This window comes from Emydura macquarii, unplaced genomic scaffold (genome assembly GCF_026122565.2).
Source record: "Emydura macquarii macquarii isolate MOO-44397 ecotype Brisbane River unplaced genomic scaffold, CSIRO-AGI_Emac_v2 contig_3122, whole genome shotgun sequence".
Classification (NCBI taxonomy): Eukaryota; Metazoa; Chordata; order Testudines; family Chelidae; genus Emydura; species Emydura macquarii.
In genome coordinates, this window is record NW_027133259.1 from 2,249,381 (window position 1) to 2,266,220 (window position 16,840).

The window sequence follows — 16,840 nt, forward strand, 5'->3', positions numbered from 1 at the left end:
ATGCTTTTCACCTTGATTTATTTCTTTTAAACATTTTGGTGCCAAATTGTACTGGAGATGAATCATGCAATTTTCACTTTGGGGCAGGGATGGGTAGGGAAAGATACAGAGCAGTGTGATATACCATCAAAAGCAATGTCTGTTACTTTACAAGCATAGTTAAAGGATGTCCAAAATTAATACACACTTGTTAGAATTACAGAAATGTAGGGCTGGTCATCTGGTCCAGTCTCCTGCACTGAGGCAGGACCAAAGAAACCTAGGCTATCCATGACAGGTGTTTAACCTCTTCTTAAAAACCGTCAATGATGAGGATTCCATAACCTCCCTCGGAAGCCTATTCCAGTGCTTAAGCGTTTTTCCTACTATCTAAACAATCTCTCTTGCGACAGATTAAACCCATTGCTTCTTGTCCTTCCCAAGTAGAAAAATGCATCACAGTCCTCTTTGTAACCAACCTTAACCTATTTGAAGACTGTTATCATGTTCCCCCCCACCCTAGCTCCTCAGTCTTTTTTTATCAAGACTAAAAACCTTCCAGTTTGCTAAGCGTTCCTCACAGGGCAGGTTTGCTATATCTTTTATCATTTTTGTTGCTCTCCTCTGGACTCTCTCTAATTTGTCCACACCCTTATTAAAATGTGGCAGCCAGATCTGGACACTGTACTCCAGCGGTGGCTTCACTTGTGCCTGTAGAGCAGAACAACTACCTCCCATGCCTTACCTACACTTCTCCTGTTAAAAATCTAACATCGTGGTATATTTTTTTGCAGTTGCATCACGTTGTTGGATCTCATTCAATTTGTGATCCACTATAACCCCCAGATCCTTTTCTGCACTAACACTGCCTAGCTAGTTATTCAGCATTTTGTAGTCGTGCATTTGATTTTTTCCTACCTAAATGTAGTACTTTGCACTTGTCTTTATTAGATTTCATCTTGTTGAATTCAGACCAATTCTGCAATTAATCAGGGCCTTTTTGGATTCTAAACAGTCCTCCGAAGGAGCGACAGCTGTGGGGATGAGGGATTGTCAGACCGGCTCTGAAGGAGGCATTGAGTAGGGAGGGCATTGCATGGGGATAGAGAACAAGACCTCTGAGTTCGCCACAAAATGTACTGGCTATTTCGTAAACGTTTCTTTTTTAAAGTGTAAAAAGGACAGGGCCAGTCAGAAATAAAATGACACCTCAGCCTGAATGCCTCGTGTGCCCGCTTTTAACCTGGGACATTTGCAGCTGAGCTAAATGCCCTGAAAAGGAGGTTTCAAATGCTGACAGACCCTTTCAGTTCAGCTTTCCTAGTGGCATTTCTATAATTAGCCTGAAAGTGAATGTTTGTGACATTGCTAATGAGTCCATTGGTCCAGAGACTCGGGATGACTCAGCCAGGGTTATGTGCTGTAGAAGACTTACTTGTGTGTGTGTGTGTGTGTGTGTGTTCCTTACTTTGGAAAGTTTTCCATTACGCTTTACAGTTATCACATTCTGTGCTTTTAATCTCACCTTCTCCCTACGTTAGCACCACTAGGGTAGGCAGTGGGGCCCTGTTGTGTGTCCCTTCATGACGTCACTTGAATGTGTTTCACGAGTGTAAGGTGGAGTAATGATATTTATGAGGGGGAAGGATTTACTGGACTGACATTTGCTGGGTCTTGTTTAAAACAGTTCCATGGCAGACACAGCAGAGGGCACCTTGGTTTCAGTCAAGGAAGTGAGAAAGGGAGCAGCCTTTACTGTATCTCCTAAATACGGGATGTTTTTCCGTCTTCTCTGACTGACTGTATAACTGGTTCTCTGACTTTGAATGTTTAGCCGGCATGTCACTGTTGCGGGGTGTGTGTGTGTGTGTGTGTGTGTGTGTGTGTGTGTGTGTGTGTGTGTGTCATACACCTCCCCCTTCCGTGTGCTTTTTGGAACCCATATTGCCTCCCCACATGATCCCCAGCTCCAACCTTTAATTCTCGCATCACATCCTCAGGACATCACCTGGCCAAGAGAAGGATTGGAGGAGGATTCTGTACCTGGTCAGCCAACATATCTAAACTAGCTATATATTCATAGCTCATCACTGCTGTAGCCCTTCACTGTCCAGAAAGTCCTGTGCTGGGTGTTATCTTCTCCTCCAAAGACTGGGTGTGTTGTCGCATACTGCCAGCATGGATAGTGAAAGAGTTGGTTCTCTTGTATGGCAGTGGAATCAAACTGGGCCTCTTGTGTGGCAGCGGAAAGCACTACCAATACATTGGTCCTGTCTATAAATAGTCATTAACCTATTACGATAGACACCACAAGTCATTTTATTGCACCATCAATTTTCCTGACCCAAGGAGAATCTGCTTTCATATAAGTGTTCTCGTAGCTATCGGAATGGTGCCTACACTTGGATGACCTATGTGAATAAAGAACTGAATGTTTGCTAGAGCAGGTTGAAAATTTTCAATTGACTTTTTTTTTTTTTTTTTTTAGGAAATTGGGTTTTTCACTAAATTTTTGCTGAAAGTGTCTGCTTGCCTCAAAAAATGGAGATTTTTGGGAGGTTGGAAAACTGAATTGTTTTGTCCAAAAACAAACCAACCAACCAAGTTTTCAGCTGAAAATTGTTTGTGTTTTTGGTAGCTTTTGCCAGAAAATTTTGATTTTCAAGATTTTGGTTATTTTGACTAAAAGTTGAAATCTTCCACTGAAAAATTCCCATTTTCCTGACCACCATAGGCAAGCAATGTTCTGAAAAACTTACTATTCTATCAGGGCAGGAAGGGGGAAAGAAGGTTTGTAGCTACATTTAGATCTCAGCTTCCCATCATGTATGACAATAACTGATAAGTAGCGCTAGTTGAAAAATGGAATGACATTTTTTGTTAGAACACATTTTTCACAAAATATTTTTCTTCATTAAAAAATTTCAGAACTCCATGTTTTTGGTCCAGCTGTACTGATAAGGTGCTTCACTTAGGACACTAGGTACAGAGAGTACAGTTATCAAAAGGTGGGGTTTGTTGAGCTGTGGGCAGGGATTCAAGTTGGAGCCTGATGACATCTGACTGGTAATCCTGTTGTCAAGGCATCTGTTCCATTTACTTGTTATATATTCCATTCTTTATGGCCTGAGAGCCTGTGAGGACTCTGTCCCCTACTGAGCAGTCAGTGAAGACCTGCTCAGTCGATCCAGAAATCGACATATTAAGACCACCTCCTCAAGTGGCGTAGTGCTACGTTGATGGGAACGTGGTTCCTGTCGGCGCAGTGCATTGCAGACGGACCGCAGAACAGAAGCACAGAAGTCGACGGGAGTTACGCAAGTTTTCCGCACAGTTTGCGTAACTCCAGTTGACTGCTGCCGAATCTCCGAGGTAAGTGCAGACAAGCCCTCAGATACAAGCTGAGGACTAGCAGATCTCAAAGCAGTAACATTGCTGAGTTGAAATCATAATGCCACTTGTCTATACTAGGAAATTAAGTCAAGTCTGAAAACTTGTGGGCCAACATGGTTTTAAACACCATTTTGGACCTGGCATGGACACCATTTGACACTTTAAAAGCATGTTAGCTGGTAATAACTGACTCTAGTGGGAGAGCCTGAGGTCAACCACAGTCAGATAACATCTTATTTCCTAGTTTAGATAAGGCACTACTGAAGGAACAGACAATCATACAGTACATTGGGTGTTCTTCCCATGGGGACACTAATCCACCCTAAAACATGGGAAAATACCCCCTCTTCTCCCCCCCCCCCCCAGCAAAAATGTTTATTTCAGTATCCTGCTCGGTTCATTGTGGTTCACTTGAGGCATGTTTCCACCTTCAAGAAGGAGGAGCCATGTAAGTGCAGCTGCTTTGGTACCCCAGTGTGTATGTGAATGTCTTCACTGCAGAGTTAGCTGGTGCTCTTACTCCGGTGTTTCCCTTGGCACCCTCCTGTCCTCACACGAAAACCTCTCATCCGAGTTCGGTGCTTTAAATCTGGGCTAGCTGGCCTGACTGGGGCTACAGGCTAAACCCAAGTGGGGCGTTTGCGTGGGCTGCTAACCCAGTCACTTTGCAGTGAGGATGCAGGCTAAACCACTCATGTGCTGAGTCCTCCAGTGCCTTCCCACAATTCCCCCCCATGTACCCAGAAAGACAGACAATTTCTCCCACAACTCATTGGGGAAGAATCCTAGAGCAGTTCTGTTTGCTGTGGTGCTAAGAACCAGAAGCCATTGTGACACATACAGGGGAGCACAGCACCGGTGAGGACACAGTAACTCAAGTGTAGTTTTGTTGTATGGCTGCTCACACTTGGTCTAGGCTAACCTGGGTGTTCAGACCTAGGTGCTGATAATCTAGGCTAATTCTGCAGTGAAGATATATCTTGTGTCCCCTGTAGGAGGGGGCTACCCATCAGTAGTAGTACCTCTGGGCAAAAAATCCTCCTTTATTGTGCGTCCCAGCAGATAAAGTGAAGGACAAAGGGATTTTGAACAGTGCTTCTCTCCCCTCCCCATCTCATTGACAGTGTGGTGAGCTGCATCAATTCAGAGATCTTAAGGCCAGCATAGACCATTACGATCATCTAGTCTGACTTCCCATATAGCACAGGCTGTAGAACATCACCCAGTTACCCCTGTATTGAGCCCAGTACTTTACGTGCTCAGGCAGAGCTCCCCTATGCACCACGTATTATGAAGTACTGTCCGAGCACTAGTTGACGTCATGCAGTATCTGTTTAAAAATACAACGCGCAAGGCATCTTGGTTTACTTTTCCTAGTAACAGCGATAAATCACTTTAGCTGAAGTATGTGATCAAATTAATTATTCTTTTGTTTAAAAAAAATGAACAACGGCTGTGGAGCTGGCAAGGCTCTCTCTTCCCCCCCCCCCCCCCACACACACACACACGAAACTGAGCTCAAGTCGCTCTCTGGCAAATTCCTCTGGCTACCTGAAGGAGCATTATAAATGAACTAAGAGAGAAGCTGTGTCCAGTGGTCCTGGTGGAAAGGTGGGAAAGTTTTCGGCTGGATCCTAATAGAGAACACCCCCCAAAAATAATTCCTTTCACCCGCCATGAAGTCTTAGCTTAGGGTGACTAGATAGCAGGTGAGGGTATGTTTGGGCAGGGGGGAATCGGCGCCTATATAACTCTATAAGAAAAAGCCCAGAATATCAGGGTTGTCCCTATAAAATGGGACATCTGGTCACCCTATCTTAGCTGGTCACAGATTAGCTGTGGTATATGAATAGTTCATGGCATGATTATGGGTAGGAAGGGCAGTGGGGAAGTGGTTACCATCTTTCAAAGGTAGGGCAGGAAGATGGGTAGAACACAAGTGCAAGCCTTTAAGTGAGTTGGGCCGAGAGGCTAGTTTCTGCCATAAGCAGAATTGTTGCTGAGCCCATTTAACATGTGGGTATAACCACTCTGGATGGTAGCATTTTTATTTTTAAACTTTTAAGCTTCCAAAACCAGTAGCTACAAGCAATGGTTGCTGCTGTTATGTGAGAATCAAACAAATGTTTCCAGAATGAAAAATGGGTTTTGGAGGTTTGTACTTTTCTTTTAAGCTTGTCAGGCGTTACTGATCATCCTGCAAGCCATGTAATGCAAATATCTGCCAACCACGGAATTGAACTAGCAACAAACCAAACCTAAAACAATAAAAAAACCATGGAAGAACTCCTAACCTTTCACTGCTCTTTTACAGAGCAGCTACATAAAATGTTTTTAAAACAGTGGGTGAGAGGATTTAAGTTGCATGGGCTTGCCTGGTGATGAAAGAGGGAAGCTTTCACCATTTTGGACCGAATCCAATCCAGGTCAGCAGAGTCTGAAAATTATTACTAGAGCTGGGTGAATAATTCACAACAAATAACTTAATGGATGAATTTAGCCCCTTTTTCTGTTTGCAAATGATCTGTGATCAGGCCCTGATGTTCTTAAATGTTCTGTTTGAAATCATTCTCCCAGGAATGTCTGTGAATTATCCTTGTTTTATAGTTTGTCTGTGAACAGCTTATTAGGAATAATCAATATTCATAATGTGAGCTGTTTTGATTGGACAGTTGATTGATTAGTTATACTTGATTGAATAGTTTCTCTTCCATGATTGGGTGAGTGTGTAACTCTTAGTATTCTGCTGAGAATACTCACAATTACCAGTCGTATATTTGCTTTCTGAGAATACTCTGAAATTAACACTAACTTTTTTGGCAAATATTCCTAAGAGTAAATTCAGCTTGTTTACTAGAACATTCATGGGAAGTGAACCCCACAAGAAGGGAAAACACAGCTGAAGCAAATTTGTTTGAAAAGTGTTACACTAATACTTTTCTGGAATCATTTTTACAGATAAACTGACAACTTCAGTCATCATGGCTCTCATTTTGGAACTCTTAGTAAGAAGTCAGTTCCCTGTGGGCTGTAATAGAGTTCTCACTTGATGTTTTAATTTTTTGTTCAAGCAATTACATTTTATTGCATATATTCGTTATAGTTAAAGTTTTCAGTTCCCATAAAAGCTAAAGGCCTAAAACGCTAGCCAAAGTCATGTCTATTGTGGGCCAAGCTATACATTCAGCCCAAACTTAGTCTTCTAATCCTGACCTGCAACACCTTTGTTATGTAGGTCCTGAGTATCTTTGCCGCACGCGACAGAGTCCTGTAGCACTTTAAAGACCAACAAATTTAATTTCTGCAGGCATAAGTTTTTATGCATAAAAGCTTATGCCTGCAGAAATTAAATGTGTTGGTTTTTAAAGTACTACAGAACTCTGGTTGTTTTTGCTGTATACAGAGTAACACGGCTACCCCTCTGGAACTTTGCTGAACACAGGTTATCAGCTATGCCCTGTTGTGCGGTGTGGTTTTCTTTACCTTTTAAAACTTTTCCAAAAGTGAATTTATGGCTTGTAAATGGTGCCAGGTAAACAGCAGTAGAGAGTGAACTCACTGTTTACACACAACTGGTAGGGCATGAGCAATGACAGACTAGTCTTCTCCCCGGTGTACCTCAGCCCAGCTTGGGAGAGTTCTAGGGGAGTGATGTGAAGTAGTGATTGGAGGCAAGAAGCTTTATATCTTATCCCTTTATTACACTGAGTCATTCATTCCCCAGCAACTGTGGGGTGGTTTTGTGATGCGGATATGTCTAGTTGGGACTAAATTGCACAGATTAACTAGAAATGCTGAATATTGGAGATTGCTTTAAAACATTTTTTTTGACAAAAATATTTGTTGAGATTTTGATAGGGGGAGGAGAAATATTATTGCAAAAAAAAATCCCATTTTTTACTATCTATTGAGCTGTTTGAAGGTTTTTTTGAAATTCAAACTTTTTAATAACATTTTTAATTCAAATTTTGATAAATTGGGGAAAGATTGTTTACCAACCGTTTTGTGAATTCCCCACTCCCCTATTTTTAAACCAGTTCTTGTCAATCCTCTTGCAGATATAAATATATAGGTGCTTCCAAAATACTAGATTTATCTGTGATCACCCCAGAGCAGTGTGGGCTGGCATTTTATTTTGCCATTCCCAGAACAGCTAACTCCCTAGCGCAATATGTGCTGAAAAGGATTTTCACAGCATCAGCTCATCAGCTTTGTCAGATACTTGAATACCATTCACAGAGATGTCCTTAGAACAGCCAGCCAACATAAAACAAGACCAATGGATCTTCAGTGAGAAAATTCGTTTCTCTAGGGCAAAAGCAAAGGAACGTATGATCTCATGGCTAAGATAATGGCATGGGAGTCAGAAGACTTGGATGCTAGTCCTGGGTCTTTCCCATGTGTATTTTGTGACTTTTGACACCTCTGTTTCCACTCCTGCCCTTTGCTGGTTTTGTCTATTTTGATTATAGGCTCTTCGCGGCAGGTCTGATCTCATTGGGATTCTGTAGGTGCTACCATAATATAAATGGTAAAGAATAAAAGCTGTTCTGGAAATGGGGTGCAAAGACTTGTCCACTGTGTCCACAGCACAAGTGAATTTAATAGATAGAAACTTAACCTTAATTTTCTTATTTAATGTAATGTGGGGAACAAAACAAGGCCTGTGATTCTTTCACTATATTTTTCATGGTTTTTTCCACCTTTCATCATGATCACTTAAAAACGTCTCCCAAAAAATGCCACAAGAAAACAGTCCTAGCCACAGATTATTAGGAAAATAGGAAATGCCATCCTAGAACAAAACAAAGGTCTTTCTAGTCTGGTATCCTACAGTGGATGCTTCAGAGAAAGACAGGGACCTTGCAAATTCCCTGAGCCTCCCATAACTGTACAGTATTATGGTCTCTGGGAATGGGGTGGGGAAGTGAACATTTCCTAGTTATAGATGATCTAAAAGCATAAGTATTGACAGCCAATGTAATGTTTATTGTAAGTCCCTTTTCTTACACCACGATAAAGACCTTGATTACCAGTGGTATGGCTCTACCTGTCAGGAATCAGGAAGCAAGTTCTGTCAATCACCTCTAGTAATTAATCCATGAGGTCTAGGGAGATGTGTGGAGACAGAGGAGGACTTATTCTCCTGCCTATTGTGCCTTTCTTCCTTTTATCCAGTTTCTTCTTTCCCTCCTGTCTTTTTCTCCTTCTCTTCTTTCTCCTCTGAGTCTTTAATTCTATCTTCTGTCTCCTTGCTGGAAAGAAAGAAGAAGGGTAAAAGAGGCAAGATTCCAGCATGCGGAAGGCAAACTATTGAACTGAGAATTGGGTTATGGAACTCTTTCCCATGTACATTGTGACAGGGAGACATTGAAATTAGAGCTGGTCAGAATATTACAATGAAAACTTTTTGGTCTTTTTTTGTGTTTTGTTTTTTTCCAGTGGAAATGTTCAGAAACTGAACATTTTTGTATGCGTTGGCAATGGAAAATTATTGGCCAGAAATGGCTGAGCCACCCTCCTCAAACAAACAAACAACCTCCGTCCAAAACCAGAAAATGTTTAATTTTGGCTGAAATTTTTCAGTTTTCCAGTGAAATAGTTATTTATTTGGAAAGCAAACACTTTCCAGAAAAAAAAAAATTGTTTAATTGATGACCCAATTTTCCACTGGAAAAAAAATTCAATGGGAAATTTCCCACCCACTCTAACTGCAATGTTACATTTTGTTTTTCATAAGACAGATCGCAAACAAGTGAGCAAGAAACCAGGAATGGGCTGATTGGAGGCTTCATCCACAATGGTTAGTATTCTTTCTTTTTATCGCTTTCTTTCACATGTTGGGGCTGCGTTTGGTGGAAGGTGTTTAATATGACAGCATATGCTAGACTAGATTACACTATATTTATGCTGTGTAGAAACACAAAGTTGTAGCTAACCAGAATAAATCATGTGGCCACTTCATTTTACAATGAAGTAATAAGTGATGACTGAGGTTCGTGTATTCAGCTACTGTATAATCTGGCCTCTCTGGGAAAAACCTTTAATAGGAATTGTTCACAGCCAGTTAGTCTGAATGACCATCTGTCATTGTTGCCTCTGTCTGATGTGTGTGGAGGATAATGGATGGTCTGGCCTGATTTATATAGAAAAAATACCATTAAAGGGTGCTAGTGACATCACAGACCACAAGAATGGCGCTCAAGTAGTTTGTATTGTCACCAGAATGCCCCCTTCCTCTCCTGGAGAGGAAATTAGTTCCATATCGTTTACTTACAGCCCTTTTGTTTTGGTTTTTTAAGTAATAAAATGATTCAAGGCTATTTTTAAGTTTCAAAAGCATTTAAAGTAAATAGAGCATTTCAGTGCAACAGGGATGTTGGGTAACACGTGAAACCAGTGAAATATGCTGATGGGGGCCCCCTGGACAATGGAGTGTAGGGGGCAGGTGGAATTTGGGGGCAGTTTGTTTAAAAAAAAAATGTAACTAATAAGACTTGCACCATGGACATTTTGCTTGTATGCTGTCTGTCTTTTTTTGTCTGTCTGGCCTAATTAGATTGCAAGCTTTTCTGGGTAGATCCCATCCTTTAAACGGTGCCTACAGTGTCTAGGACGATGAAGTGATAAGTCCCAACTGGGGCCTGTGGGCACAACCACAATATAAATAGAACAGTGACAGATTCCTCAGAAGCTTAAAAATACTTCTTCCCTACTCCATGACAGCAGATCTGTGTCATGTGGGACTTCATTCAAACCCATGGAGTTGCACTAGTGTAATGCAGTGGCATTACACTAGTTTAGGTCAGGACTGTGTTTCCGTCACAACAATGCAAATTGTGGCATTCCATAAAACGTATCCCAAGTCATTTCACTAACTTTAATTCACACTCTGTGAACTGCTGGTCCTTAAATCTAGGAACCAAGTCCTCTGCATGCTCACGTTGCTAGGACTGGAGAAACACAGAAGCATTTTTCTGTTCCCTCTCCACCCATCTTACACATCACTTCCATGTTGTGACAATTCCTTTACCCTGGGTGGATTATGAAGAATGTTTGAATGGTGGAGTTTAAAGATTACAGAACATTACCGATTATTTTGAGGCATTAAGTCACCTCTGTTTCCAATGAGGAAAATTATACCAGTCTCCTTTTTAGCAACAAATATGCAGACAGGATGAGCTAATTGGTTGGCATTAGTGTCCCTAAAGACTAAATTATTAGACCCCGTTTGTCATACTGGCACCGGTTAGGTCAGCAAGAAGGTGAAATTTCCCTTTTTGAGAATGAAATAGACTTGTTTTTCTGGCTTGGATATTCATGCAGGATCTACCATTGCCAATAAATAAAAGTTTACAATGTGAGCGGCAGTGGAATCATGTCTGGATCCTTTTTCATTAGTGAGGGGCATCTGGTCACAATGGGTCATTCCACTAAGAAAATCAGCCACGTTGCAAGAGCTGTTTTTAACATGGTAGTGCCCAACATAATTAAAACCTATTCATCTATGCAGTGTAGACAAGACCCAACTATGTTCTGGTTCCCCAAATCTTCTTCAGCCTTCTAATGTGCAGTTTTGTGGCATGATCTGGGAATACAGTAGAAACTCAAAGATACAAACACCAGAATTATGAACTGACTGGTCAACTGAACACCATGTGGAACCAGAAGTAAGTAATCAGGCAGCAGTGAAGGGGGAAAAAGAAAAGAAAGCAAATTCTATACTGTGCCTGTATTGCATCTTAAAGGTTGGCATGCAGAGCAGAAACAGCAAGGGGTCTGTGCTGTTTCCTGTAAGCCAAGGGCGCTGTTTCACCCCCTCCCATCCTATCCCACTGGGAGAGGGAAGCTGTTTTCACCACCACTCCCGGTCAGGAGTGGGACAAACTTGCAAGTTCAGTATGAGCTGGAGCCCAGGAAAGAAGCTGCCGCAGAGAGCTGCTGACTAGGATGGTTGTTGCATCCAAAGCCTGGCCTGGCCTGGAGTGGAAGCCGGAGTCTGAGCTGCTGCCTGCACGCTGCGCTTTGGAGGAGTTTTAAAGGGCCACCGCCTGTGCACAGTTTGGCCGCATCAACACCGCAAAAAGCAGCCATGTTTTAACCATATCTGATTCTACTTGTGCTGTAACTGAGTCCTGCAACGTAGTGTAGGCTGGGTCTAACAGTGCGTCACCTTCCCACGGTATGGCATGGCATTGTCATTGTGGAGTAGGACACCCAGTTTTGGCAATGCAGATTGATCAGTTGGAAAAGACAGCCAGATCTATGACAGTGAACGGGCCCATGTGGTTTGTGTATGCATATATATGAGTGTGATGTTCCCTTAGTGCAATCTGGACTGGTGTATGGCTGTCACCCCAATCCCCCACTCCTGGAGCCCGTCTTGCTCTGCTCTGCTGTGAGAACCCCCACTCCTGGCCAGTTAATGCATGTCCTTCAGCATGTAAAGGGCTCCTAACCAAGTGAGTACTTCTAGCCAGCCACTCTTTGGGTTATACAACAAAATGACCCCAGTTATACCCCCAGTTCCAGATGCAACCCTAGGAACTTCCATCTTACAATGTTCAGTGTTGCCCATTGAACAATGTAAGTTCATATAAGTTCATCAATTTAATAAAGAAACAGATATGCATCAGCCTTGTTATTCCCGGTGAAGTCTCCCACACACTTCAAACCAAACACACGGCTTTAGATCAAACAAACAAACACATTTATTAACTACAGAAGGATTTTAAGTGATTATAAGTCAAAGGATAGCAAATCAGATTTGGTCAAGAGGAAACAAAAGCAAAACATATTCTAAACTAAGCTTAATACTTTCAGCAACCTTACAAACTTAGGTGATTTCTTGCCACCGGCTGGCTGGTTTCCCTTCAGCCAGGCTCTCCCCTGTGTTCAGCACTTCAGTTGCTTGGTGGTGGTTGTAGATGGAGGTGGAATAAAGAGCATGGCAATGGAGCAACACTGAGCTTTCAACTCTGGAAACTTGTATTTAAATCCTGGCTTAGCTAAGAAGCTGAAATGATCTTGGTGAGTCTCCTCTGTGTTTCCATTGAACACATGTCCACCTCTTAAAAGCACAGCTTAGTCTGGCAGGACTGGCAGTCGTTATTGAATTCAAAACAGTGCTCAGAGTCCGCACTGAGGTTCGTTGGCTGAGCTGTGTGGAGGAAACTTGGACTAATAAAACTCAGTTTATTATCCAGTGTTATCAGTAGAGCTGGGTGAAAAAATCCCAATGAATAATGAATCTGATGCAGTCTCCATCTTTTTTCATTTACAAGTTGTCTGTGTGATCTTTCTCAAATGAATTTGCTACCTAGAATTTTTCTGAATAGTTGTGTTATGTATTTGACATTTAAACTGCTTTGATCAGAAACATAAATCTTATCTTTCTCTACTTAGAATAAGATTTTCAATGCTAGCATTCATGATTACAAATCTCAAATGTGCTTTCTATGAACACTCTTCAATAGTCTTTTAAAACTGGCTCTCACGCCTGCCAGTAATCTTGTTTGCTGGAATATTCATGGGAAGTGAACACAACAGGGGTGTGAGCTCACTGAAAACAAATTAATTAAAACTTCAAATGAATATTCATGGAATCTTTTTGCAATATTCATCTATAATTTGTCTCTATCAGCCTGTAACTTGTCTGAGCACTAGGTTAACGTGCAAAAGAAAAACTCATCCACTGAATCTGCAGTCACATGGTTTTGGGTTTATCTTTGATAACACTAAAGTCTCACAAGCTGCTCTCATGAGATTTTTGTCTCATAATGGCAAATATTCACCTTGAATGCAAGGGGTCTCACAGCATTAGCTGTTCCTCAGATATTAGGTCTACCTCACCTAGAATAAAAAAATCAGGGGGGACTGATGATAAATCTCCTGTCAATGCCAAAACATACAGAAGGTGTTCATTTGGATTTTCAGTGATCACCAGAAAGCCAGAGACTAGGGCCTGTTTCCACAAATGATGCCATCATGCTGACACAATTGTCTCTATCACCTGCTGTCAACCTACTTCCTCCGTATAAAATTGACTATACTTGTAGAAATTGGATGGTGACGGAGGAGATATTGGGACACAGACAACTTTTGGAGGAATAATGGGGAGAGGAGGAAAGGCCAAATGTGTAAGTAAGGAGTTATCACATAATTAAATATGCTTTTAGGTAATTATTTGTTAACTCAACAGCATAGTTTGAACCTTTCAGTTAAATACCTACTCATAAATGCTCTTAAGTAGAAGGTGGAAAACAAATTATGATTATGTGGACAGGCGGGACGATTTTTGTTTATTTAAAAAGAAATGAACATGAACTCCTCAGATCCGGAACTTTATTCTGTCGAGATCCCAGTTCATGTAAAAGAGCTAGGAGAGGGCTCTTCGGACTATCAGTTACGACTCACCCCTGGTGACTCAGGTATTATTTTGTATGTATATTGGTAAAGAGCGGGAGGATGAGGGGGGTTTCCACAGAGATCTCCATTCCCATTTTCACCCCCTGAACCTCAAGATCGCACCCTGCATCCATCTAGTTGAGGTACGATGCACCTGCCTCCCTTTGGAACCATTGACACTCCTTGGTAGCTAGCTAAGTAGGTCACAGCTGAGCAGCTCAAGGCACTTGCTTCTCCACATGCCCTGCATCTGCCAGACTGTTGAAGAAGAGATGGAGGCCCACGTTTGAGCTGCCGCTTTGAGGAGGCCTAGCCCAGGAGATGGGAAGTTTGAGGGTGGCCACTAGGGATTGAAGCACCCACCAGCATAAGGCATAGCATGCCCTGGACACTGCTTTAACTTGGTTAGAGTGGTTGCCTAGGGAGCCATTCAGAAGCCCAGGATAGCTGGAGCACAGTGCACTCCAGTCATGCCGCCTCCTTCCCCCCAAATCGTCCCATTTCTCCTCCAACACACCCTTCACCCAGGGCTGTGAGAGGAGGTGGTATAGGGCCTGACTCTAGAGTGAAATCCATGGGCTTTGCTGCCTGTGTTGAGCTGACCTATAGAAGTGACAAAAGAGTCCAGAATTGGATCCTGGGAATTAAAGTAGGGTTGCATAAATAGTAGGTATTCTGCTTAGCACAATGGGACCCTATTCCAAAATTGGATCAGCATAAATTATTATTATCCACAATGGAAGTTATTGTTGTGTTATTATTTTTATCATAATTTATTATTGACTAAGAAGTGCTGTGCAAGAGCACCAGGACACAGGGTTGACCCTTGTTTGGGCTTATTTTGTGAAGGGAACATTTTCATTGAAATGGTACTGGAGTGCTGTTATTTGTATGGGGTGCAGGTGGTTGCGTACAGGTGGACTGAGAGAAAAGTACCCCAGCATCCAGCTGGGCTTGCTCGTTATGACTGAGTTCCACAGAGAAATTGTGACGTATTTCTGCTTTGTAAGAATATTAAAAAGTAATAAAAATAAGGGGATACTAAATGGTGTCCTTCCATTACAGTGTATGCCCCGGCTGTGCACCAATGGCTATACAGACATAATGGCGCCTCTGTCAGGACTCTCTTCCTCAGGGCAGTGAAAGACCGTTAAATATCACGAGAGAGTCCAATGTGCCACCAGGTTATCTTGCACAATTCATGTCCATTAAGGAAGCTATTTTTTCCGTTCTATGGTCATTGCAATTTCGTCATACTAATACATACGCTTGTGTAGCTGGACCCAATTTAAACATGAATTTGAAAGTGCAATGCTGCTAGACGGACCAAGTTTTAGACATAGCCAGGGGACTCTTCCCTTACCCTCTCATCTTCACGACTTAAAAGTGATGTAGGATGGAACTCTGCCAGGAATCCAGTGCACATTCATCATTGGAGTCATTGCGTAAAGAGTCAGATGATTCTCAGTTACAAAAGAAGAGCTTTTACATGATACAACTGGCAGGATGGAAATGGCAGAGGGAAAGGACATAAGGGACTATTATAATAAAGGGAATGATATATTTTATTCATAAAGCCTCTTCTATCTCAAAGTAGGCAGGGATCACTGAAATGCAGCCATCTGTGAGGTAAAATGTGGTGGCTGTTTAACAACTCGCAGCAATCCGACCCAACTGTTTAGAACAAGAAGTTTCAAAGGACAGTTACGTTAAGTGGAAATTCTGCGAGGGAGAATTTAAGTAGACAGAATTAAGTTACTCAAATTGGCCAGGCCTTCAGGATTAACAGCCTTACTCTTGTAAAAAGTGCAGTGGATTTTGTAATGACCATATGCAGTCAGGATCTTGGTTTTCTGTCTTAGGTGGGAGACAAGACCTCCGGCAGCACAGTGTCCTTGAACACCACACCAGGTCTATGAGTCATGCCCGAATTACAGGGAAGATTTGCCTCCCCCTGAAATAACAAGACTGCTTTTGCCTGTTTTTCTTGGTGATTACCCATGCAACTGTTTAGTAGCTTGGGTAACCATCCCCAAAAGAGCATAGACACTGCATTCTCCTACAGCACTACCCTTGCTAATCTTAGGGTATGTCTACACAGCAGTGGGAGGAGTCGTTTTTATCTTGGGTGGAGGTACATGCACTAGTTCTGATCGAGCTGGCACACGGACGGGTAGCCATGGTAGCACAAGCAGTGGGAGGGGCTGGCCACCTGCAGCACGTATCTGTGTTCTTGGATGGGATTGGACTCAGGGTGGTTAATCCCAAAGCCTCCCAATGCCTACGGCACTGCAGTTACATGGCTATTTTTAGCATGCTCATTCAGAGCTTGTATGCCTTGGTTTACCCAAACTGGAATTAAAAATTCAGCTCTAGTGCAGACGTTTCCCCTTAGAGGTGGGGAAAACTCTCAGCTAGATTAAAGTACAGGAGTTTTCAGCATCTACAATTTTCTAATATTTGTTTTCATGTATAAAATGAGCCAATGAACAATTTCTAGGCATGTTTTGCAATACAGATAGTACAAATAAGAACAAAACAAGGGTACTGGCTGCCAGCCAGGGCGAGCTGACCCAAATGACACAGAGATGCTGCTTCCATCTCCTTCTAAGTGTGGTCACGGTCATGCTCAGTTGTAATTTCAATGGAAGTGACTTGCAGGGGTGTGGGCCTGCTAGTGGAAATGCAAACAGGATTCCAGCTGAACCCAGTTATCAGGGTGGAGTCCTGAGCAGCAAGAGGTCCCTGAGTTGTCTGAGGCCTGGGCCATTTAGAGCTTTGTGGGGGGCAGTTAGCACCTGGCACTGAAAGGGCAGCCAGTGCAGACTGGAGCAGATACCTGCCCTGCACGAGCGGTGAATGGCTGCGTGGAGAACTAGATGAGAAACCTGCTGAGTGGCTTTCAGGGTGAGCCCCAGGTAGAGAACATTGCACTAGTCAGGTCCTAAAATACCAATGGTCTGTCTATCCATGGCAGGGGCTGCCTCTGAGAGGAAAGGGCTCAATCTCTTGGCCAATGTTAGGTCATAGATAGCATTTCTGGCTACTTCTTCAATCTGGG

At 42.5% G+C, this 16,840-nt stretch overlaps 1 long non-coding RNA gene across 1 annotated transcript in view; it reads left to right on the forward strand.

Annotated features, from left to right (window-relative positions):
- Window positions 1-16,840, forward strand: part of LOC137141873 (uncharacterized) — a 63,200-nt gene that overhangs the window by 23,236 nt on the left and 23,124 nt on the right. Inside the window, exon 2 of the long non-coding RNA XR_010916754.1 lies at window positions 9,117-9,175. This is a non-coding gene — a long non-coding RNA (uncharacterized lncRNA). The remainder of the gene's footprint in view (window positions 1-9,116; window positions 9,176-16,840) is intronic.